Raw genomic sequence first — 25,972 nt, forward strand, 5'->3', positions numbered from 1 at the left:
ACCTTGCTAGAAGTACCCAGATCTTGATTCAAACACAGGCTTTGTGTTGTACAACAAAGCCATGACATTCCCCAGAGAAGCCTCTGTCCTCCTCAGTCTATCTCCTTTAAATGAACAAAGGATCCATTTAAAGATATTTAGTTTCAAAATTATTCAGTTTTGGCACTCCACCACAGCCTCCTGAGGGGACCAGCAGCAGTACAGGGCCTTGCTTTCTGCCCTCATAAAGCTCCCTTGTTGAGAAGCAGTCCGTGAAGTATCCTTTCAGTTTTTACTGTCAGTAGAGATACATCACATTTGCATCATGCATCTCAGGCCAGGCAGTCACAAAGCCCTTTACCAGACCTCATGTCACACAAGAGCTGTAAATGAACATCCCACCCATGCACAGATATCCCCTCAGCACATCCCCATTTACCTGCACAGCCCAGGTGATCCCTCAAACCTCCCATCTGAGCACTTACCCAGCTCAGCTGGATTTAAATGGCAAAAGAAAGCAGGATTGCATTATTCTCTGCTGGATTTTGAAAATGATGAAATTTTATCCTCAAATATTCCTTGTAACATGTATCTCTATGCTACAAGACTGCATAACAATTCATGCATTTATGTTAAATAATTCAGGCCAGATATATGTTGCAATATTAAAAGTAAATTGTTAGCAACAAAAATGGCAAGAAAGAAAAAAATCATCCCTGTCTTTCTCTACAGAAGAATTAGGGGGGTATAAAGTTTGTTGTTTTTTGTTTTTTTTTTATTTACCTGCACTAACAAGCATAGCAACAGTTGTTCCTTGTACCTTGTGATGTCAGAGAGTGTTGCCAAAGGTAAAACTGTTGTTCTGTATATGAACATGGTTCCAAGAATGCATTTTGTCCTCCATATATTTTTTTTCTCTGGGTCAGTTTCATTTTTGAGCTGTACACAGCCTTTCCAGACTGAAAAAAGAGGAACACTACAAGTAGAGGCACTGTTTGGATTGTGTCTCTGCATACATCCCCTATGGGCTCAGAGGGGTGGAAAGAGCAGGAACTACACAGCTACTGTTATTTTCTCCAGAAGGGTGATTTGGAAAGAATAAAGAAATAGCTTTTCCTTTAGGACCAGTCACAAAACTGAGCCAGTGTGGGTGAGAGGCTGGAAAACAGAAGTAAATTACTTTTCTTCCAACAAATGAAAGAAATAAAGGCAATTCCTTCCTTGGAGCAATCACATTTATAAAAATTGGTATCTAGAGATACAGTTTGACCCTACAGGAACAGAGCTCACAGTAATGAGGTTGGGTGCCTTTCCAGGCAAAGTTGATGTGACAAAGACAGCATTCATGTGGGCTACCACAGAAGAAATCATATAAAAACTAATTTGAATTCCTGCTTCGTGGTTCTTACCACAAAAGATAGCAAGGGGACAACTCCTTGACTTTGGACAGCAAAATAACTTTGGTCTTGTAGGCAGGGTATATGTCTGGAACAATTTCAGTAGTGCCCAGGATCCATTTTGTGAACCACAGCCACCTGCACTGATCATCAAGGCCTTAAAAATCTCATTTAAGTGTGATGTCCTCATTTATCAACTCTAGTTGCCACAACAAAATTAAGGTTTTGGACTACTTCCTTGAGCTGCCCAGTTTAGGAAAACTAAAACTTCTCCATGTGCATGATGATTTTATTTCTGAGTGTGTGAGGCTGGAGAGCTGCCTGTTGTGCCACCAACAAACTGTGTCAGCAGCTCTAAGAAGGTTAATGTCAGTTTATCAGGCTCTAGACAGTGTGAGGCTTGAAATTCTCTCTTTGAAGATTGTAGAGAGATTCACCATGGTGGTGAAGTTCTACAGAGAGAGGGCTGCCTCAGCTCTTACAAGCTCCCAGATTTGAAGGACAACCTGAATCAGCACAGCCAGTCCCATATCTTGGGTAATTCAAGGATAGCTGTAAGTTTATGCTTCTTCACCGACTATTGATCATTTTTCTTTGACTGGTCAATGGCTGTTGATCCTTTCAGTTATCTTTATGCCATAAAACTGGAGCACAAGGAATAAGGAAGTTTACTAAAGAACTGGTTCCACCAATACAGGTGCTCACAGAGCTCTGCCAGCAAGACATCTCCTGCAGTACACTCAGATTTGTCCTGCTTACCTTCAACTATTTCCTACTGGAAATCATTCCTAGCAAAATTCTACTCAGCATGATACACACATCTGGTATACATTACTCTTTCATTTAAGTTTTCCACTGGCGGTGTGTAGCTATTTATATTACTTTAGTATTTCTTCCCTTCCTCCATTCATTTATTACACAGTTTCTATGTTTGGTAATAATTATCTGTCCTCACAACAACTTGTCCCCCAACTTTCCTACGTGTGATCCATGGAAAATATTAACCAAATCAATGACTAACAAAAAAAACAGAGAAATTATTTTTTAAAAATCCTGCAAACCCCAAAATCCCAGAACTGCTTCTCAGCAGGTTTTAGTTTGTAATAGCAAACATGCTCAGAGGGCAAGAGCAATCCACAGTGTGGCTCTATGATACCACCAGAAGGGACATAAAATGTTCTTCAGCTGCACTTTTCAAATAAATTACCAGAAAGAGGAAAATAAGGCAAGAATTGGTCACTTCACTGAGGAGCAAAGTTGTCTGTTTGATGTAGGTAAAGAAACATGACAGCTGCTCTAGCTGTTTTCAGCAATCTCTCTATAAGGACAGTGCAGTTGTTTCACTTGCTTTCAATTCACAGGTCCCAAAATTATGAGCAAACTGTCACACACCATTTTGGTGTAAATGATAAACTATATTTGTAATCAGCATCAGCAATCTTCACTTTTAATCTGGAAGACAACCATTGTCTTTTTGGCTTTTTTTAAGGTATTTTGTTCCAAGTTTTTCTGGTGTTTGGCAAATCCCTCTAAAGGCCATTAGACCATTGTCCACTGAGAGGCAAAATGCTGGTATTTAAATCCCATTACACCACTGCCTCACATGTGAGGACAGACCAAGAGCACTGGAGTGATAATGAGTTTAGGAAAGAACTGTGAAAGGTGCACTAAAAGTACTCCAAGCAAACACACTCGTCCCACAGTCTCCTACTGCAAAAGTTAATTTCTGTCCCTGTGCCAGAAGGACTGTGGAGCTCAGGACCAGCTCTAGTGACAACAGTGGAGGACAGAATAGTGGTACAGAAATATAGGTCCTGCAGCTCCTGTCACAGAAAACAGTGCCAAACCTCAAAGTTACCAGAGCTGACACCTCCCCTAGGCCAATACCTTCCTTTGTACTTTATTATATATGAGGCATTATCAAGGATTAATATGCAGCACAATGTAAAAAGCAGAGGCCTCCATCCTCACAGCTATTGGAGAATAACCTGCACTCTGAAAAAATCCCCTTTCTGCCCAGGTAGAAGGAGTTTTGCTACTCCCTAGGCTTCAGGTTTGGTCAAACTTTCATCTTTATCCATTAATTTGCTTGATATCCCTCCACTGCTGTACCACCTTCCTTAAATATAGGGCCAGACTCTGTCCTCTAGAATTCTCTAGAGCACCAGAAACATCTTCAGTGAAGGAATAGTAAATCCTACCTAAAATTAATAGATGTTTTAATGTAGAAACCAAAGTGCACTTCACTGTTCAGGAAACCAGCAGAACAGCCATTCCTCAGTCCTATGGGCAGTATAACCAGTGCAGGCTCCATGTGAGGCTTTTAATAAAGGAGGGTATATATTCAGACACCCAAAAATTTCAGAGTTTGACCTGCCAAAGGCATGAAGTAGTAGTGGCTTTTACTGTACAGAATCACTGAGTAAAACCACCCAGGGGAAAACTCCAGGCAAGTTCTCATCTGCTTGCCATTATAAATTATGTCGACCCTTCAGTCAGACTTATGTAATTTTCCCTGTGGAGACACACTGAAGTTCTACAACTTTTCAGCAAGTCATTCTGGGGAGAAGCCCAATAGAAATCTGCCTGTGTTTTGGCAGAATTTAAGGGCTAATATCCAAGGAAATAATCCAGAAAACCAGCTTTCCAAAGGATATTTAGCCTTGGGGACACCTAAAATATGTTTAAGTGTTCCCATAGTGTTTCATCCACACCTGTGCCGAAGTGCAAGGCAGTTTGGAAGGTTTCTCACACAGCTCCACCTAAGCTCCCCCAAGCTCCAGAGCCCAGGCAGCAGTTCCTGCAGGCCAGTGAGCACCTCAAAGAGACACTCTATCCCTGATTAATTGGGCAGCAAAGGAGGCTGTAATTTGGAAACATCCAAACCCCAGCCCACTGCTGGTACAATGAGATCAAGAAGGAAATACAGAGGGCTAATGCATCCTCTGCACCTGTTTGTTTGACCACTTTCTAAGCACCTCTCTTTCTTTAAGGTAACTGATATATCACATGAACCACTGGGCATAGGGAACACATCCATCATTGCACACATGCATAAAGGAAAAGTAAATTACATGAAAAATGTTATTATGCAGGAGGAGCTAGATTCATCTTTTGATTTATACTGAGTCAAGCCTGTTTAAGAAAGAGGTTTAGTTTGAAAGAAGTTTTGTTAGCCCTGAGATTCCTTTAGAAAAAGGAAAACCAGAAGCTGGCTTTTCAGTGAGTCTACATTTAGTCATCAGCTTCCTCATTTTGCAACTCTAGAAAGGGGTTATTTGGGTTTTTGTAATAATAAAAACCTATGTTTCACTGTTTGTCTGTAGATCTCAAAACTAATAAAAAAATATGTCTTAAAATCAGTAAACTGTTGTTTGCACCTTCCTGTACCCTTACTGCTCCGGGGCTTGAACCAAACCTTTAATGCTGCTATAGGCCAGGTGCTGCTAAAAATTATTTTGTATATACTGTGTATTTTATAAACACAGAGACTTGTTTACTTCCATCATACCTACTGCTATTAACATTGACCCTAATTTTACACCAGTGACTGGCAATCACTGGACGTTAACAATCAAAGTAATTTCACTCTATTCAATGGGTTGCCCTCTGTAATGATTGTCAATCAATAAGGGTATTTCAAAAAGAAAACCAGCCTCTCAACTCAGAGATTTTTCATGTTTCTTCTCCTGAATATTTTGGGATTAACTGTATTACAGTTATTTTCAGTGTATGTATACATGTCTTTATGTTTCACAACAAATGTCTTTAAAGCTTGATTTTATAATTGAATTTACATTTCTTTTGGCAATAAGCTTATTTCTTATGAGCGTGTCTTCAGCACATGCTCTGTGCTACTTTCACATTATCAATAACAAGGCACATTGAACTGAACCCCTACTGCTGCAATGTGATCTGTCACTAGAAACTGTGCAGGAGTCTTTACTCACAATTAACAAAAGTGAAGTCAAAATGGACTTATTGAGTAGGATATGTTAAAGGAGAAAGCAATCAGGAATTTCAAATTATTTCATGTGAATTTTGTGTGGTAAGATACAATACAGGTAGAAACCAATATTTGTTAGTTTTGGAAAATATTTTTTTCATATTTCATTTGTTACTCCTGATTCAATTTAGAAAAGCCTGAGATAACATAGTGAACACTTTTGAGTCACCTGATTTCAGTTATTTGTTTTATACCAAAAGGTTAAGACAATAAAATATTGCATAGGAAAAAAACCTTTCTGAACTGCCTATAATTGTTTTTTTCCATTTCTAAAATCAGTACAATGATCTACTGAACATGTTAAAATTAAATTTTACTGAGGCAGAGTAGAGGCAGAATAATTTGAAATCTCACTTCTAGGCAGATGCAGACATGAGCATAAAATGTCTGGAAAGCACCAACATTGAAATACAGATGTGAATTAAAACGTCTGCAAGGTTTCTGCATCTATAGGACGCATTATCCGCAGTGGCTGCACACAGCAACTTCCTGGGCAAAGTCTTTCACCTATTTACATGGTCTGTTCTATCAGCCAAGCTTTTTCCCGAAACATGAGGTTAAATCAAAAGTGTTAATGGCATCTTTCAGTGCTACTAGCTGTAAAACTCTTTTACAATAACATTTAAAGCATTAAACAAAAAAATCTGTCCTTACTTACAAGGCAAAGCAGAAAAGGAAGGTCATTCATTACACCCCATTCACTATTTTCTGTTTCATTCTGTAAATATTATAGTGCTACTGAGAAAAAATATAATGTCTGCAGTTCTCAGATCTTCCTTCAGAGTTTCAATCACTTGCTTCCCAAGAAGGGGTTTAACAAATACCACACTGTTCTGTCAATATTTGTATGCAGCACCACATAGGGCAAGCTGCCAAACTTGCATGGTTTAAAGAGCCAAGGGTGGAAAACTGACACCCTAACAAACACACTCCCGGCTTTGTCTCTTTTAACTTGGTGGTAAAAGTGTCATCTTTGCCTCTGACTGCAGTTTCGGAAGGCTCTTTTGTTTGCTTGCTCTACTTCTCCAGAAATGCAGTATTTAATAATCACTGTTCACTAAACTTCAGGGATTTGTTTCATGCTCAAACATTTCTTATGCAATTATAAGCCTTTTGCTCTCCACCAGCTGCACTTTAAATGTATTTTAATTGGCTGGAATTTAGAAGGAATCCATTTGGCAGTCATTTACATTTGAAGCACGCCCCTAGCAGCTGAAACAGACCCCAGAAGCAGCCCGATTACTTCATCAAAAGAAACTGCTTGAATACCCTCAACTCCTACATAACTACAGTGAACTCCATTATATAGGTGTGGTGATGTAATTAATAATTCTCTCCTATGTTTTTGCTTGTACTGGGACTAGAATGGATTATCAACCGATACATTTAGGGAGTGGTCTCAGCTTTAGAGCACTCAGCATAAGTTTTCAAACATTCCTGTCTTTCCAGAGGGCCCTTTCTTGTGCTGTTTCTCTATCTGATGTAGCAGCACTGTGGCCCTAACACTGGTAGTATTGTTTCTATACTTGCAGCGCAGCAAGAATGTCACCAGCTGGATTTTTGTATGCAATATGATTTTAAAAGCTTCTAATGTGCTAGTTATTCATGGATCAAAGTATAAACTAAGTTTAGGACATTACATTAGGAATGGCTCAGTTTTCCATTTCTCTTTATTTTTGGGCTTCTAATGTGTATTGCAAGCCAACTTTGCAGACCTTGATTTAATGTAGTACGCTCACCCTGGCCTGCAGTTTGTAATGCAGAGGTTTAAGAGTTGACAGCAGTAGGGAGAGCTACCAACAGCTGCTCAGAAAAAAAGAACGAGAAGACATTAAGGGGAGAACCACAAGAAATCCCACTGTAAAATGCAGCATTTAGGATGAATGTAGTGACATTAACAGGTCAGATTTAAAAACAGAGAGACATTCCAAGTGGTGCTGATTGAACGTGTGGTATCTGAAAAACCCAGAGCTCTGCAATCCATGAAAGCTCCTGTGAAATTGTAACTGCTTGAGAGTTCACTTATCATCAGCGTGCCACGGAGGATGAAGGAGCAAAAGAAAAGGGATTATTCTCTAGCTGAAGTACAATGAGAACTGTTTTCTGCATTTAAAAGGTGAATAGTTCTTGAAGTGAAGTTATGACAATACTTGCCACCTACAAAGAAAAGCAGAATTTCAAGTGCATTGTATGAAAAGGAGAAGGATTAATGCCACAGAGAGAGACCATTATACCATAGAAGAGCTGCATATTTTAATAACTTGTCTCCATCCAACTCTGGAAGTTTCCATAGTTAACTGGTTTATATTCCTAAGGGGAAACCCTTAGTGTACTGAGTTCTTAAGGGAACTTACAGGACAAAGTACTTTAAAAAGTCCTGAAAACATGTAGAAATTGCCAAAGTAGATGATAAAATATGAGAAGCCAAATAATTTGTTATATTTCAACCACCTTATGACACTTCACTGAGAGAGGGCCAAACAGCTCTCCAGACTCTGTATTATTACAGTAACCCAGTGTACCACACTTACTTAATGTATTTTATCCTCAAATATATTCATGACATACAGAAATATTCTTGCTTTCCTCCTTTTGAAGACACTATGCCTATGACCAGCCTGTGACAGGATCCCAGCTCCTCCATGCCTTCCTCAGTTTATAATTGTCCCATGTTGAGACACTTGTGGCCACAACCCAGATCAGAGCTAACTCAGGTTAACAGCTGAAAAGCACAAAGAAGCATCGTAGATCTCTGAAAGCCAAAGGAAACAGAAGTGGGGCTTAAATCCAGAATCTTTTCACCCTCATCCTAGCAGAAAAAGAAGATTAGACAGCTGCATACCTTTGTCTCATCTGTAGCCTATCAAAACAGATGACAGAACTCCAACTGTGTTAAAAGGTGACACAGAGAGAAGGAGAGTTGTAGAACTATCTGTGACCTCAGCTTTAAATGAAAATAAAATCCTATGATTACAAGCAAACAAGATACATCGTATTTGAAACCTTACTCGTGATCACAGCTTTGCCTACATGACTTTATATGTTTGCTCAAAAAACCAGACTCTTCCTGATAGAAGGACTAGGGTGTAAACATCCAGGGGAGTATTGTAAGAATGGCGTGATGGATGAAGAGGAGTTCTAGGCAGGAAGGCAAATGACAACAGCCAGCTCCTGTCCCCCTGCCTCTGCTGAGGGGCAAGCAGCAAACTTGGGAAGAGAAAGGTCAGCACACTATTCATGCTGTCACTCTGGGAATCCCCTGCGTTGTCAGGGACTGCGTGGTGACAGCCATGAAGCCCTGATGTGTCCTTGACTCTTACAGGACACTGAAGACAATTGGCCATTATTTAGCTTCAATATCTATCTGCACCATTATTTAAATGTGAGACACTGGCAAATGTTTCCAAAGAAACAGTACTGGTGGGATTTTCTAAAGAGGGGGACTGATTTATTTTCAAGCCTTATCTGAGATTCAAGTCACAGAAACAATAAGCCTCAGAAAAGCTGTACACTAAACTAATTTTCTGGTAGCAGTTCTGCAAGGAAACCCTTGACTTGACAAAACTTAAGCATAAGACACGTTTACTATTAGGACAGTTAATAGCCCTAAGCACAGGGAAAAGGAAAAAACATTTCTTTGAATTTCAGAAATTATTAAGGATAGAAGAGAGAGAGAAATATGGGTGCTATGAAAGGAAAGATAATCAATCCTTCAGATGCAGGAGTATCAAGCAGTAAAGAATACTTCCACCATGCCTAATGGCAATTCTTTGCTGCCTTCCTTCCTTAACTGCTCTTGGAATTCAGCTAGACTAGAGGGAAAAAAACACATTACAGTCATACACACAAGCAAAAAGGAACTGTGGCAAAGGAGACACCCCACAGTGAATGAAAAGCTGGTGTGCTCATATGCAAATTCTATGCATCAGTCTAACAGAACAACCTTCAGGAGATATATAAGGCTGTCAGTGTAGCTGATACCTAGTTGAAAATGAAGGCGGTGAGGAGGATGAGAACACAAGCATGTAGGATTTATTAAAACATCAGCCCAGCAGAGTCCTCGTGAAACACGTGAGAACTGACAAAAATTATGTTTCTGAAGAGGACTTTAGGAATAAAATGTCACCTAGCCTGTATGCCAGAAACCAGGAAGTAGAATATTAAAATGAAGCTTATTGTAACCTTTTGAAAACCAGGTGGGAACACTGGCCACTCAATTATTTTTCTTTAACCCAGAGGCTGCCAATGTGAAACACTCTGAAGGCCAATAATTGGATGATCAGGCTCACCCTGGTCCTAGCTGAAATAGGCAGGCAGAAGGAAAGCAGAGAATAAATTGCAGCCTTTGCTCTCACAAAATGGGGTTATCTCTGTACATTTTACATCATTTTCTGCCTCTCCGTCTGCCTTCTGTACATTTCAAGATTTTCAAATCTGCACAGACAAGTGTAGGATAACAGAGTTAAGCTCCACTGACCTGAAATACTTTGCTAAGTATCACCCAAAAGGTGTCACAGCACATGCACCACTCCCTCCATGCTGTGATGTATGGGAGGGATGTATATTTATTAAAATACATTTATTTCTCTGACCTTCTTTTGAAATCTGGTTCTGCATCCCTTGCTCTCTTCCTTCAGGGAATTACCTCCAAGTCAGCCCTACATACACATAGAGTGTATCTTCATGAAGACATAAAATCTCTGAAACTCACAGCATGGCTGCCAGGTCCCTGGCAAGATTATACTCCACTGCACCACTGCACTGCTTATCCATGCTGACATATCCCCAGTGGAAACAGGACTCAACAAAACCATGACCAATTATGAATGGGTCTTATGCTTCTGAACAGCAAAGTTGAGGCCTGGTAAACTTAAGAATTTATTAAAAAAAAATGTTATGCTTTTTGGATGGTGGTGGCCTGATTACAAGGCCTGGGTGCTGTGCAGTAGTAGAATAGGTGAGGAAGACATTCACTTTCCCTGTGACTCCTCACCTTCTTGAGAGCAACTGAAAGGACTTTGGAGATGTTAGAAACCAATCCCCTCCCTTGCAGCAAGCAGCACTCTGAGAAATGCTTCCATGTCATCGGTCTGCTGGGAGCTCAAATGTCATCTGTCTGTGACTCCCTTGAAGGAACAAAATCTCTGAGATTGGAACTGGAACACAGGGCATGTTAGGGAATACCAGGAGCTGAGAGAACAGACACCCTTTGATAGATCAGTTCCCTAAAGATAAGCTGCATGCATTGTTGCTCTGTTATCTGCTACACACACTCCTCTGATAAGGTATTTCCAGCACTATTACATTCTTCTAAGTAGGCCTCAGTGCTAAATATGGAGAAAATTCCTCAAAAAATAACAATTAGTTTGTGTCCAAGGTTAAATCCATACTATCAGCAAAATTGGCTGGGTATAAAGTCATATTATTCAGCCTGAAGATAAATTTGGAAGCTTATTGTGGTATTCATGTCCCTGGGCTTCTTACCACGATTTCTCAATTTTTTTTCCCTCAAAATACCATGACTTTCTTGTTGCCTCATTTCACTTAGAAAAGAAAAAAGATATTTTAAATATTAGTTTGGATTCAGAATTGATGGAATCACATGCTTTGCAAATCACTGCAGTCAGAGAAGACGGTGATCTGTTCATGAAGAGGAGAATAAAACCAAACCTGTCTGATAGAAAAATCTCCAGACCATTCCTTTGCACGGGCTTGGCCTCAGAGTTCAAGTTTTCAGGGCAGAAGACACCAAAGGCTGTGGGATAATGCAACTGACTACAAACAGGTCTGGACAACATAACTGACTGGAGGGCAAAAGTAAACAGGGGTGGAGCAAAAACAATCCAAATTATGCATCCTGCGTGGATGCACATTCGCCTTCAGGGGAGTCAGTCTGCTGCCCTGGAGATGTGTCATCTTCAGGTGAACAATATTTACTTTGATGCATAAAGACAAATGTCATTTTCAGTTGCTGCAAGCTTGTTTACCTTTTAACCAAACAGATTCACATGTCAAGCTGTGACAATTTGAAAAGTAATATAAAAGAACTATAGGAAAATGACATATTTTAAAAAGGTATCAATGTGTCACTCTCATCTTGTGGAAAACATATAGCACTCTGTTGAAATTATTTAAAATATTTAAAACACCTACTGCTATTCTAGGACTTTTCACTGAGGATTAAGTTATTTACAAAAGCTGGGAAAGACACAGGGAGGTCCATGACTGTTCATTCTTATTACATTTACTAACTTAAGTTTCTATTAAGTTAACAGTTAGGTTGAGGAAGACTGATGGATACTTGGCAAAGGATATCAAGGACCTCTACAAGACTGATGGTTTTGTTTATGAACATTTCTAATAATCTCCTCCTCATAAGCACTCCCATATTGTAACAAAACAATACCTGAAAGTTCATTTCAAAGACATTATTTTCTATAAATATCAGAAGTTATGACATTCTCATTAGCTTAATTAGGATAAGACAATTGGAAAAGAGCAGGTGGTTTTTAATTAAACTATGTCTTGGAACAGCACAGAATGGTAATGTACAGTGTTACCAGTGACACTGGTAAAATACTAATTTTTGTGAAATAAGATTCTGATCTAGGACACCAGCCATACCAGCAGATCATCAGTGCTGGATCACCAGCACTGGTGAATTTCTATATGAACACAGAATTCTAATATTTTCCCCTGATGGAAGAAAGTTCCAGATTGTACTTTAATCACTCAGGTTTTCACTACTTAGCAATTATTATCACAATACCTATATTAATAAACTTGTTTCAAATATTAATTTAATAACAGCAATTGGAACTTTTTACAGCATTAGAGGATTCAGCATCTAAACCTTCCCAGAAGGCAGGGATATAGTAAATGACATGTTCTCATAATGCTTTTAGGCACTGTATAGATGGGACGTAATTAAAGTAAGACTTAATTAAAGCTTTTCTTCTCCAGAGACAGACAGGTAAAACGTAACTTTCTGTATTCTCAAGCACAAGAGTCTAAAATTGTCTTCACGATTACACAATTGTAGATTCTCAGTACAGCAAATGAGAAATACAGTGACAGTTGGGAATTAGTGTTGTTTCTACCTCTTCCCATTTCAATCTGAACTAATTTCTAATCCCTTGAAACAAAGCAGTCAGCAGTCAGCTTATAATAAACATACTGCTTAGTATAGAAAATTTGGTCTTGTAGCTTACTGCTAAAAGATTGTATAGGTGATTCTGCTCGTGCTAAATTGTACTGCTTTCAGTGGTGCACCACAAAAATCCACCTGGGTGGAACCAGCCACTTCAAAGTGCATCCTTGGGCAAGTTACATAACTTTCTTGGTTAACAGCTGGTTTTCTTTGTGGCAGTACTCACCACTAACTATCTGCAGGTGTAGAAAACAGTGCATCCAAGAAGCCACCACACTAATGAGCCCTGTATAAATTCAGTGGTGGTTGCTTTATGTCTGGTGTGAGATCTCCGAGATGATGGCTGGCCTCAGTGCCCTGAGTGATGCATAGGGAGAGACTGAAAACAGAAAAAGAAAACAAACAAACCAGCAGCACGTGCTGAAGTCAAGACTCTACATGAAGCCACATGCTGAACTTCCATCCCTCTTGAACCTGAAGCACTGATTCAGGGCTCTCTAGAACTCTTTCTGCCTACTTCTATTCCAATTTGTGCCTCCATCACTTAAGGATGTTTGGCAATAAAAGTACTCTGAAAGCCTTACACTGAAAGCTCCCAGAGGAAGAAACCTCCTCCTCTGTGTCTTCCAAAGAGCAGCTAAAGTGTGCTAAGGAAAGGTGTCACCATCAGTATTTTCTACACTAGCACAGAGCCAGCAGCAAACACCCACCCCAACAGCAGGCAACCTTACACAGTCAGCTGGGGTGACCTGGATGTCTCTGCTGTCCAGCCCCTCCACTGCAGGTGGGCAAGGGAAGAGCAATTCTGCCTGCTCAGAGCCCTCACCAGGTAAAACTGTCCATGGGCCAAGGGTTTTGTCAAGGGAATATAACCAAGAAGACTCTGCTGTGTTAATATTGAGAGCTGATTATTATACATCTGATTTAGAGCTGTTATAAAGGTATTCCCTTGGGCTAAAGGGCCTAAAACAAGGCAAAAAAGGCCTTTTGAAAGCTAGTTGGTCTGTGTTAAAACATGAACTAAAATAATGGAGTAACAGGTGGCCTAGGCTTGCCTGACAAGTTCTGAATGGCTGTACCAGGTGTTGCACAAGTGCCAGTGACTGGATCTCCATACAGAGGATTTGTGCCCTCAGCAGTCACCAGGCAGTAGCTGGTTTGGGTTCTAGGATGATGCAGAAGGAAAACCCAGCTTATAAAGGCAGAGCTGGGCCAGGAATCACAGCCATGAGGTGGAAATAAGAGAATGGACATCTTCTAGTCAGCACAGAATTACTGTCATTGTCTCTTTTCAGTTCCTTGCTCTGCAGAATGGGATAACTTTCTCCTCAAATGACTGTGGTAGAAAGAGGCAGGGAACTTAGTTATGAAATCCTCTGCTGGAAGCACTTACAGAAGCTGAACATTGTACTATTACTTGAGAAACATCATTGTTTTAAAAACCTATTCCAGACACACTGCTCTACTAAATTTTCCTGAGCATAGGTGATTTTTAGCAGAATTTTCTTTCTTTATAGGGACATGGGAAAGAGAGTGGGACAAAGAGCTGCAGCATGACTAGTAAACAGATCCAAATTTTCTTAGGTCACAAAACTAAAACATGTCACAGAACTCTGTAAGATCTTCCAATTGCTTCACTTTTCCTCCAAAAGACACTGAAGCTTTCTGGACACAGCAGAGAATGATATGGCCACTTCTCCCCCACTAAATAATTGTGGTTGAATTCGGAACAAACAGACCTCTGTAGGATGGTGCTATTTACAATTGCTCATTTTAGTGAACATGAGCATATATAAACACTCCAACAAGAACAAGAGCATTTTGGTCAATGAACCAGCAAACAACAGGGGAAAAAAAAAAAAGCAAAATCACTGCTGAAAAAAAGATGAGAATAAAACAGCCAGTCTGGGAAGAAGCATTAAGTTTGGCATTTCAATTTATCTGACCTGAAATGCAGGTTTAAGGTATCTTTTCCTTCTTCACATTATTCCTCCATTTTCTGAGGCCCGTAGGTGCTGTGGTGTGGGCAGCTGAATTTGCTCTTCTATTTCCAGGATAACAATAAGCATTCACCAGATCAAATCTGATTTGTGCCAGCACAGCGTTTGGCCTGTGCCTCCTTGACCACACAGCCCACAGATGGGTTTTATCTAAGTTCAAAATAATAGAATGGATTACTTAAAGCATCTCCTGATGACAAAGCACTTTTAAGCATATTCATGGTGCAGGACTGAGAAAGGACAGCTGGACGTCTGCAGGAACAAATGTGGTGTTTGTTTATAGCCAGGGTTTGCAGAGCCCCAGCAGTGATGCTCTGAGTCAATGCATCCTCCAAGTACCCAGGTCAGCACCATGTGTGTTGAGGTCACGTTAACCCTTCTGCACTTGCAGCAGAGTGTTCCTGCAAATGATTGCTTACATCAGCTTCCCACCCCAGAAACCCTGTATGAGGGTCTTGTGTTGATAACACACTGACAGTGAATCAGACCCTGAGAATTTGACAGTAGACCAGCAATTAAATTTTAAACATACTGCCCAGCTGTGGAATTATTGAATCTAAATAAACTGCATGTCTAAGGCAATTTTCTTCCTTGCATGACAATCCTAAGTTGCTTTTAATCTGATCCCTAAATAGACCTCTCCCATTTGCATTTAGCCAAATATTTTGCTGTAAAACTTTAACAAGGGGAATGATGATTCACCTGAATTATAGCTATAAATCTGCAGTAACTGTTTGCAAGGATGCTTGGATGCTCAACACACCCATGGGACGGCTTGCAAAATAATCCACAGGAATGTACATTAGAAAGACAGCCATAAACACAGCAAGATGAAGGTTTGTCTGGGAACCAGTCAGTTAAAACAAATATTTTTGCTCTGAGCAATTAGAATCACAATTAAAACATGTTCTATTCACTATGAGGTACATGCATACAGTTGACATAAAATAATTTTTTAGCTCTTAGGTCAGTAAGTGCATTCTTAAAACCTGCAAGCACAAGGGGCAGATAAAGAGCCTGAGCCTTGTATCACACATGAAGATTGATTGAGGCAGAGCAATTGCAATAACAAGCATTTCAATCATGCCCTAGGCCTCACTAGAAAAGTGCTTTTAAAAGGCAACAATAGAGACACTACTGCTGATCCAGGAAAGCTCCAGTGTGTATCATCTGGATCTCCCAGATGCTAGGCTGTGCACTCATGATGGATTGACTTGTCTATACCACGGGAGCACGTGGGGAGCATTTCATTGTTCTCTTCTTCTGCCACTATTCTTTGGACTCAGCCCCCACTGTCATTGGGCACGGGGCTGCACGGGGCCTCAATGGCCTCACATGGCTTCTTTCCTGAGCTATCATCACCATGTTCTGGTTATTTTCTTCCAAAGAAAAATCGTACAGGTTCTGCTTTTCATGACTCAGAAGGCAGCTGAAAATGAGGATGATAAGCCTTAACAACCCTAGCAGATAAAATCTATTTGATATGTTATTTTTATTCTACTGTCATGTTGCAATTAAAAGGAAAGATTTGCCACCTCCTTCTTCCCAATTAAAAATCTCCAGATGGAAGTTGACTGGGCATGCTGTAGGGGAATAAGGAGTCACATTCATCCAAGACAGCAATACTTTTTGTCTACAGCATCAAAGCAGTAGTCTGCAGGTGCAGAATCGGAATTTACAAAGATTCAGCAATATTTTTATATAGAAGATGCATGGAAAATATAATAGAAGGAGGATGTATTCCATTGGATGGAAAATATAATAGAAGGAGGATGTATTTATTTGGTCAATGATCAGAGACCCCAGCACTACAAATTACTGTACAACTGATGCCACAGATTTGCAGCACATTGAGGATTTCCAGGTTGTCTGAGCCGTTTCTGTGTTGTGGGAGGGATTCTGTCATCATTCCTATTTATTCTGTATGGAGAAGAACAAAACAGTGCGCATTTGTGGTACTTGTGTCATTTCATAGAAAAAAATACAGAAAATCTGACCAAGTCATAGAATAGCAAAGTCAGTCTGGGAGAGGAGAGGGGAGAAAAAGCAATTTTTTATACAAAAAGATCTTGGAGCACTGGAAGAGTGCTGTAGCAAAAACCAGAAACCTGAGTGGAAACTAGAGCTTTGGTAGATGAACAAGAGGAACAAGGGGCTGCTCAGAGATGCATGATGAAGAGTTCTGCTCCTTCTGCTCCATCACCTGTATTCATGTCTAGTGAAGAAAGAGGATTCTCAGGGCTCAGGGTTGCTGCTGATTTAAAAATAGATCTGCTAACCTGTGGTTTAATAGTTGTAAGCAAAGAGTGTACAATTTGTTAAGTTTCAGGCCAAGTTTTAGTCATATTTCCACAGCACAGCAAATCCACCTACCCCTCTGGCAAGAAAATGAGAGATCACAGAATCAAGAACAAACATGTACTGCTGGAGGATGCACATTACATTTTTAAGCTCAGACGCTTAAAAGTTTTCACTATAAAGCAGTTAATGACGGGCCAAAACCCCAAAGGTTTTTATCCTCCTTTCCCAGCTGTCAGCTTCAGCTGCAGATAAAACAGCATCCTGATTCAAGCTTCACAGATAAAGCCAGCAAAACATGCAAAGTTCAGATCATTCCCACAAACACTGGTAAATTCCTCACACAAAAGACCATGGTGCTTTTCAGTGCTCCTTTTCTTTTCTTTTGTTTTACAAACAGCAAAAGTACCAAATTTTTATATTTGTGCCTGGGAAATGTAGTTGTTTCCCTAAACCTGTGAACTTGGCCCAAGAGTCAAAGGCATTAAGGTAATTGTGGCCAACTGAGAGAGGAGCAAGTGCTGCAGTGCATGTGTGATGGAAGGAAAGCAGCCCCAAGCACAGGCAGGGGTGTCACCAGGGATATTCCCATTAAGTGGACTGGTATTGTTTCTTTGCATTGATTTCATTACCCACTTGATGTCAATGGTTTTCAATTATTTCAATGATTTTCAATGTTGTAACACAGTTCTGTAAACAAAATGCTTGTATTCATATTGACAGAGCCTGTGAAATCAGTGGAAATTCTTATTTTTTACGAAAAAAGCAGAAAAGAAACAAAACTCCTGACTTACTCAAATAACGAAATTTGCACCAAAATCAGGATGATAAATGTATGTGTCTCAACATAAGTCCTGATAGCTGATTTACTGATTAGGTCTGAGGGAGCACAGAGAATAAAACCACTTCCCAGAGATTAGAACATGAGTTTTGGACAATGAAAAGTGCATCAGTCATCCATTCCTCTGAAATAAGTGTCATTCATCTTAATATGCATTCCTGTCCTCTTGCTTCATTTCAGTTGGAAAAGAATCTGGTAAAACTTGGTATATTTTTTATATAAACTAAGAAGTGAAAGAATTATTTGCTCTGAGTATTACTTAAGACTGAATATGCAGTCATTTTTTTTAAAACGTGCGTTAGGATGAAGACTTTTTTTTTTTTTACATTTTGCACATATCAGCTCTACAAAGGAAATATAACACACTTTTAGGATTCCAGGGTGTACCTTTTTAAATCTTCAACTACGTTATTATTACTGTTCTTCATATTTGAAAAAAAATCCAAAAAACCCAGGTTATTAAGTGATTTAAATCACAGCAGAGCCTTTACAACTGACTCAACAACCAGCTGTGAAAAGAGCCAAATTCTAGATGAAATGGACTGTAACATATTTACAAAAGAAAGTAAGGAACATAACCTTCGACTTTCCCTTAGGCCTCATAAAAGAGGTTCAGATGTGATTTAAGAGACCTGAGGAAGGAAGGTACAGAGCACAGCAGACTTATTTGATGAAAAACAAAGGAAAAAAAAATCAGCTAAACCCACCAAAATTTAGTTACTTAAAATATGATAAGCTCAATTATTTGCAATTAATTATATATCTTTCATGCTCTCTTCTTCCAAGAGATTATTATAAACACTGTAAAAATCTATTACTAAATTTACGTGATTCCATTTAAAGTATTCTTAAAGAAGAAAAAAAATTTAAAAGCAAAAGTACTCTTTGCAGTCAGTTTAGAGCAGCAACAACTTAACAGGAGTTTGCTCTGTCCCTCTGGCAGTGAAGTTCAGACCTGCACCAAAACTCTAATTGTCCCTGCAAGAATGTTTCTCAGTACAGTGTGAAAAAACTGAGGCGGAACTAGAGGAAAATTCAGAATTTACTTAAAAATAATTTAATTACATTTCTCCATCACCACAACTACTTCATTTCTCCACAAAATTTCACCAGACCCATGTTACCCATGGCATCTTCCTTCCTTCTTCCAGTTTATCAGACACTAGAACAAGCTTTCTGAAAAACCTGATGTCCCATAAGATGTTTTCATATGTAGGGAAGAGGAAAGAAGAAGAAGCAAAAAGAAAAAAATTCAGTCAGGTGCTCTATGAATCATGGTGTGGTTTGAAGTCTGAATTCCTTAATAATAATGTTTTTGCTGACACATAGTGTTTTTATTTGCCTTCAGAACTGTCTGTGTTAATAATGAGTAATTCCACTTGGAAAATATTTACATTAAAGTATTTATTCTTATGTCACAGGCATAGATAGTGTCTTCCTTAAAGGGAAAGAGCAGCCAGGAAATGACTAATAGTGAAGCCAATTTTAATGTGCTGCCCTGGGATATCCTACCAGAAATCTAATATGCACAAAAGGCCATGACTCCAACCTCAGCCACACCACTTGGGAGACACAAGGATGGACTAGCCCTCAGGATTTGGACACCCCACTGCATTCAGTCAGTCGGACACAAACCTTTTAGGAGTTCCCAGCACAGTGATGGTTTTCAAAGCCAGTCCAGTGTAGCCTGCAAACATGGTTTAGAGTCATGTGTAACATTTACAGGATGAACTAATAGCTCAGGCAGAGAACTGTTTGCCATGTTTCACTAATACCACACCATTTTCCTGCTCCAATCCCAAATGCACTCTACACAGGCAGTCTCATTTGGAGACAGAGGGAGTGCAATGCACTGTAATGTGGGTGAAGGGATTAATGATCCCTTCTGGAAAGACTGTCTGCAGAGAACAAATAGAGTAATTAAGTGCTATGCTGATTGATTTTAGATGCGAGGCAATAGGGACCACAATGACTCTGAACTCAGAACTATGAAGACAGCAAAGCTCAGGAAAAAGCTGAACTGGGAATTAGCAGTTAAATTAAGAGTTAAGTTGGGAATCCAAAATCAACACTAATTTTTACATCCCATAGTAAAAAAATCAGAGAGATCAGGACAGAGAAAGAAAAACAGGAGAACCCTTACAAAACGCAATTCCTACTAACTATTGTCTATAATAATATCCAATCACACTTTTTACTAGAGTGTTTGCATTTCACTAGGGAGTTTGTAAATTACATAGTAAGGTAAGATTAAAAAAATCTTTACTGATGCCTTTGTTTGCCAAAGCATCCAAGATGTCTTTGCATCAGTTTAAAGATACCCAATTGTAGGTAAGAAATATAACAGCATCTCTTTGTGTTAGGTTTAAAAGTTAAAGGGTCAACAGTGGTTTCCAACTTGTCAATTGCAATTGAATATGTCCTTCTGAAAACAAAGTCATTGCCTCTGTTAAAAATCTTGCCCAGAAAGCTTTCTCCACATGTTTTTTTCTGTAATGGGGCTGTCCAGTTCAGGCAGAAACCAGCTCTTCTGAGAAGCTGGGAAATCATGGTTAAATAGCATAAAAAGGGGACTAGAAGGGAACTTCCCAGTGATGAAAACAAGGAGTGAGGACAGTGCAATGTGCTGCTGAGCACCAACAGCAAAACTTTTTCCAATGTTGTCAAAGTAGACTGTAGGCAAACCCACCAGACTGAGGTGCTGAACATGAGTCTGCCTTTAAGACTGATTTAAAACTGAGAACAGAGAAATAAAACTGAAAAGAACAGAGTAAAACATTACCCACATCATGTGTTTTTCTTCACAGCCATAGCCAAAGATGAACATCCCAGAAATTCTGCAGATGGCTCCCTTGAATTCCTAACAGAAGATAAATATCCGCTGGGACTGAAACAGAACCAAGCAGATAAATATTTCAGGTTGAAAATGCCCAAAGGACTTTACATATCTTCAATACCTCTTTGGACTCTCTGACTGTGTGGAGAAAATAGTGAAATTCAGTGTGAAGCAAAGCCACGTAAGAGAGACACAATTAAGATATGCCTTAGTCTCTAAAAATTCTGGCTTCCCAACACAGCAGGTTCTCTGTTTGTTTTGCATGACTGAAGGAGAAAATCCAAACATGATACATCACTTTCCCTTTTGAACTTGCACTTTTAAACATTTCCAACAGCCTGTGCAGGAGGCAATCAAGGAACTAATGAGATCACTACATATGGCCTTTGGATGTTGCGGGCATTGTGCGCCCCACAAGCCACGGTGCCTGCTGTACATCACTCCTTAATGACATCTGTCCCCTCGCAGGACACCCCACCCTGCAGCACCCATGAGCTGCAGAGCCAGTTGTCACTGTTGTGGAGGGGACAAAAGGTTGACGTGGGCACTATTCAGGCGGCTCCGTGACAGATTGTGCGGCACAGCATGGGCTCCTGGCGCTGGCCTCTGCTCCCAGGGTCCTCCTGAAGGCAGAGTGTTTTCCCAGCAGTCAGTACCATTTCTAAATTATGGATGGATAAACAGTGCAAAAAACTTGCATTTTGTCAGTGCTCCTGCCCACAAACCATCTGAACTTGTCCCAGTTGCTTTGCAGACATGGAGCAGGCTGCCTGCTGTGCATAACCTGTACAATGACACCTTGGTTGTTGGCAAGTTGTTTATTTGGTCACTTAACCATGGTTACAAAGCACCTCGTGCTACTTTTATAAATGTTTCTAGGCCTGCTTTTGAAAAGTGGCCATCGTTTTTCAAAAGAGAGCAGCCCACAGTGCTCTTAGGTGAACCAGAGCCAACCAAAGTTCAGCCCCCCTTCTCTAAATCTCTGACAGTTTGCTGAAGAGATGGATGAATTTATAAAGCTGGAAGCATTGTTCCTGAGAAAGGTGACATGAGACAGATGTTAGTCATATTCCCTAATATTTTTTTTCACACAAAACTTTGAGACTGAATTTACCTTTGCCATGGTATATGTAAACTCTGTTTCTCTGTCTTGGAAAAAAAAAAAAGCTATTTACTTTTTGTAGGGAAAAATATACAAAGACATGCCTGAGCATTACCACAGGCACCTTTAATGAAGATTTAAAAGACATTTCAAATGGAAACCCTGGCAAACCTTTCCTCCTCCCCAAAACAATCAACTGCCAACAGCAAATATTTCTGCTGGCGAACACTTTTCTGCTCTATAAAATTCTTCCCTATTAGAAACCTCCTTCCCCAAAGGCCTGGTAAAAAGGGTTTAGAAAGCTCCATGAATATTGTCAAGTGGAGGCTGCACTTTGCCTTAGGGCCAGAAGGGACCATTAGATCATCTCATCTAACACCTGCATTAAAAAAGGAAAAAAAACCCAAGCCCACACCACAACAGAACAAGACAAGAAAACCCCCAGAATTTCACCCACTCACTTCTGTATACAGTCAGCAAAATGTGCTTAGTTAGCAAATATTTCCACAAAGTCATTCCTTCACCCTTGATCATCAAGAAATGGAGACTCAGTTCAGCAGGTTCAGCAGTTTCTGTGTTTTTATCTCTATGGAAAAATTGCATTATATATCTCAAAAATTACTGCCCAGTAATGAGCTCCCCCTGTTCTGGTACCTGCCTTGGTATCTCTCACATGCCTCCCTTGCATGCAGATCCTACATGTCAGGGGATGTACCTGGACATCAGGTGGAGGTTATTGTGCAATAATGAACATATTAGTAATTTAGCAGCCAAGTTGTTATTAAGTTTGCAGTTTGCCCATCAGTAATTGCACTGTGCTGAACGTGTAGGTGGACATATGTTCTATGGGTATTGACATATGTTCTGTGGGTATTGAGCCTAAGCCTGAATTTGGAGACAGGTTTTGATTGATGCTGAACTACATTGATTTACCCTCATCTGTAAAGCCAAAGGAAGCCAGCTGTTAGACCTTCTTTCTGTGTCACCTCTGCTTATGCAGAAACCTTGGGTTTTTTTTTTTCTTTTCACAAAAATCATTCTTAAACACAAAACCAGAGAAAACTTATTTCACTAGGCATTTGTTTAAAAGTTATAAAATATTTTAAATTTCTAATAAATTCATATCTAGCTACATTCATATTAAAAATCATTGGCACTGGCATATAACTTCCAAAGAAAATTTATGTTAATATCTTATGTATTTAACATTATAGCACATTACTGAACAGTTTGCTAGAACTTCCCATTTATAATTCTTTACACGTTCTTTGCCTACCCTTGTTTATTGGAACCTTTCCCACTTGGGGAAAAAATCCAGATTGGAGTTTTGTTCTCTATTTATCAGCATATGATTATTTTGGCTCTGGGCCTGTATAGCTATGTTGGTTTCCCGCAGTATGAAGTAGAAAAGACATTTCTGCCTTTTTGAGAGAAATTGTAACGGTAATACAAAATGACATCCATTGTCCTCATAAGAAAAAAAAAAGATAAAAAATAATGAGGAGATAAAAGGAGAAGCAGAAGTTTAACCAGGAATAAATCCAACAAAAATGGAGGAATGAGGGCTTTTGAAATGGTATTGTGCCACAGACTGCAGAGTCAGCACAATTAAGGCTTGTGTTTGGGTGCACATGTGACGTGGCACTGAATCATTGTCCTGCCAGGGTCACTGGGAAGAACCTTTTGTGGGACTGGCCTGCACAGGGTCACATCTGACACCTAATAAACACCTCTAATATGCAAGCTCTGTTTTGTCTGCTGTGAACAGTTTTGCCAAGAGAAGAGCTAAAGGATGATAACACCTGAAAACATCTTCCCAAATTACACTCTTCCCTGAGTGATAGTCCCACTCACTAGTTTATGCTGTTTATCTACAATAGCTGTAAGGATTTCAGAAAAACCACTTCCAGTACTTTTGAATTTGCATCCTTGCCCATCCAAAGATAAGGAAGTACTTTGCAAACACTAGCTGTTAATTATTTGGGGAAATCCATTCATCCTCAAACACCACCCATCTGAGGCACGTATAAGAAATTGCTTTCTCAAACACTGATGCACGTAGACTTTCTTAAGGACAAATATAGATGAACTTTTATGCCTTCTTATCTCTGCATAGCATCATCATAAGCTTTCTCCTGTGTCAAAAATTATGCCAACCATTTGCAAGAGGCAGATGTTTTTTACTCTGGGAGAAAAAAAGGGGAAAAAAAAAAAGATTTACTGGTTTACCATAATTTATGGAAGAAACATCATTATAGAAAAGCCTTCATCTTTCATAGCTAGAAAAAAAATAACATCATGCTCTGCTTTCAGATGCCTCCACTGGGAGGCATCCCTCAAACACTAGATAACACTGGCAGGCATAAGATGAACTCCAGGAGTGGAAGAGGAATTGAAGTTCAGACACAAGGATTTATAAAGTTGCTTCAGGAAAGCAACTGCAATTAAAACACATATGTTTAAAACAAATCTTGGAATTTCTGAAAATCTGCGGGGCTTAGGCACCTACCTACGGCTAAATGTGTGCTCAAGTACTTTATTGATTTGGGACCACACTTGGGAGGAAAGAGTTTCTCATGAGAGTCAGCTCAGGCTCCCAAATATCTGTCAATGAGGAAATTAGAATAGATACACATTTGCCATTATTTATGCTCTGATCTAAGCAACCTGCACTGACTTCAGGCTTACACCAAATCTTGCTCAAAATCAGGTGCTAGTTGGAGAACTAAGTCACTAGTACAAAATTAGGAACTCACCATTAAGAAGGAACATGGCTGTGAAAACCTGCAGGAGGATACTGCTTCCTTACAGTACTAAACAGATAATTTCTGCAGTTCCTATGTTAGAACTTCAGACAGGCAGCTCAGCACTTTGCACACAGCATAATAATTCCCCACAAACAGCTACAAGATGAACTAGATCACATTAACTCATTTACATGCACAGCAGTTGAAATCTCAATGGGTATCAAAGCATTTAATAAATTACAGCTTGTGATAAACAGACAGAATAGATGGTGAATTCTGTTGTGGGTTCCTGGACACTGCAGAAAATCTCCCACAGACTTTTCCAGGAAGATAAAATAGCAAGTAGGTAGTTAGAGTTAATTCCCTCTAGTACAGTATCAGCTACTTAGCCAAATTAATGAATAACTTAATGTTATTTTCAGCCCTTTTGCAAACATACACACATGGATCATCAATATTATATATATTATGTGATACTGTATACAAGCAGAATAATCTCCTCTCCTTAGCTACATAATTTTCCCTCTGGCTAGAAGTTTGTGGTTTACATGAGGTTATATCTCTTCTAAGATATAGATACACAGAGAAGATTTTGTTATTATTTGGAATACAAGGAATGATCACTTTTAAAGATCCTGACACAGGTGGGGAGAATGGTCTCTTCTGAAGATCAAGTAATTACAAAAAGCTTCTATCCATGCGGAGCAGTATTCAGCTAAAGAATTAAGATCATATTGTCTTCATTCTCTTTTAACTTGCTAATTTTCTTGTATTGCCCTCTTAGAAATATTATAGTTCATGTGAAGTGATCAGAGCTCACTGAGCACAGATCAGCTGTGTATTAAAGATGAATTAAAGTTTTAATTTAATTAAAGGTTAATTATAGACTGTGCATAAAGAACTCTCCAGACCAAGTTCCTGTCATCTTGAGCATGGCTATTAAGTCATTTCCACAGCTTTACTTTCAAATCTTTACACATGGCATCAATGTCAATTCCTCTCCAAGTCTTTTCCAAGTGCCAATCCAATGTCTCATTTTTACAGCTTTTCTTCATCTCCAGATTTGTCAGACAAAATTTATTCCTTATGAATCAGAACTAATAGGTTTTGTCAGCTGATATTTCTCCAGATGTTTTGTGATCTCACATCTTATTAACTCTCCAGGATATTGTCTGCCACTAAGATTAGGCACATAAACCTGTGATTGCTTGTCTCTTGCCCTTCCCAATGGCTCCCTTGCTAACAGGTCTCACCAGCAAGGTCAGCCAGACAAGGCACATGGAGAGCTGTTCACATGCCACATGCAGGGTATTTTTTCATTCATTCAGTGACCACACTATTTTCAATTTTATATATTGAAAACATATATCTACTGACACAAAGCCTGCTAATCTAGTGGTGAAATGGGAATGAAAGTTATAAACAAAGAGAGGAGAAAGGAAGAGGGGAAGATGTTTCCCATACCTATCATTTGAAATCTCATTGTTGAAAAAAAAGCTCTGTCTTGCAAATACTCTTTTGTGTCTGGTGGATTTCAAGTTGCTACTAGTCTTCAGGTTATGCCCTGAAAGGAGCTGGAGCACTAGAAAGGGCAAGATGTGACAAGAGAGCTGGCA

General features: G+C 39.5%; 1 protein-coding gene across 8 annotated transcripts in view; it reads right to left on the minus strand.

Moving 5' to 3' along the window:
- The window catches only part of NCKAP5 (NCK associated protein 5), a 454,622-nt gene that overhangs the window by 371,311 nt on the left and 57,339 nt on the right, over nucleotides 1-25,972 (minus strand). Inside the window, exon 1 of one of the 8 annotated variants that reach the window (XM_064435177.1) lies at nucleotides 20,458-20,478. The exons of 5 other annotated variants lie outside the window; for them this stretch is intronic. The gene's annotated coding sequence lies outside the window, so the exon portion shown is untranslated. Of the gene's footprint in view, nucleotides 1-6,040; nucleotides 6,164-20,457; nucleotides 20,479-25,972 lie in introns of those variants that run through there. 2 more of the 8 variants (XM_064435172.1, XM_064435170.1) reach the window with 2 other exon arrangements.

The sequence above is a fragment of the Passer domesticus genome, chromosome 10 (genome assembly GCF_036417665.1).
Source record: "Passer domesticus isolate bPasDom1 chromosome 10, bPasDom1.hap1, whole genome shotgun sequence".
In the NCBI taxonomy this organism is placed as follows: Eukaryota; Metazoa; Chordata; class Aves; order Passeriformes; family Passeridae; genus Passer; species Passer domesticus.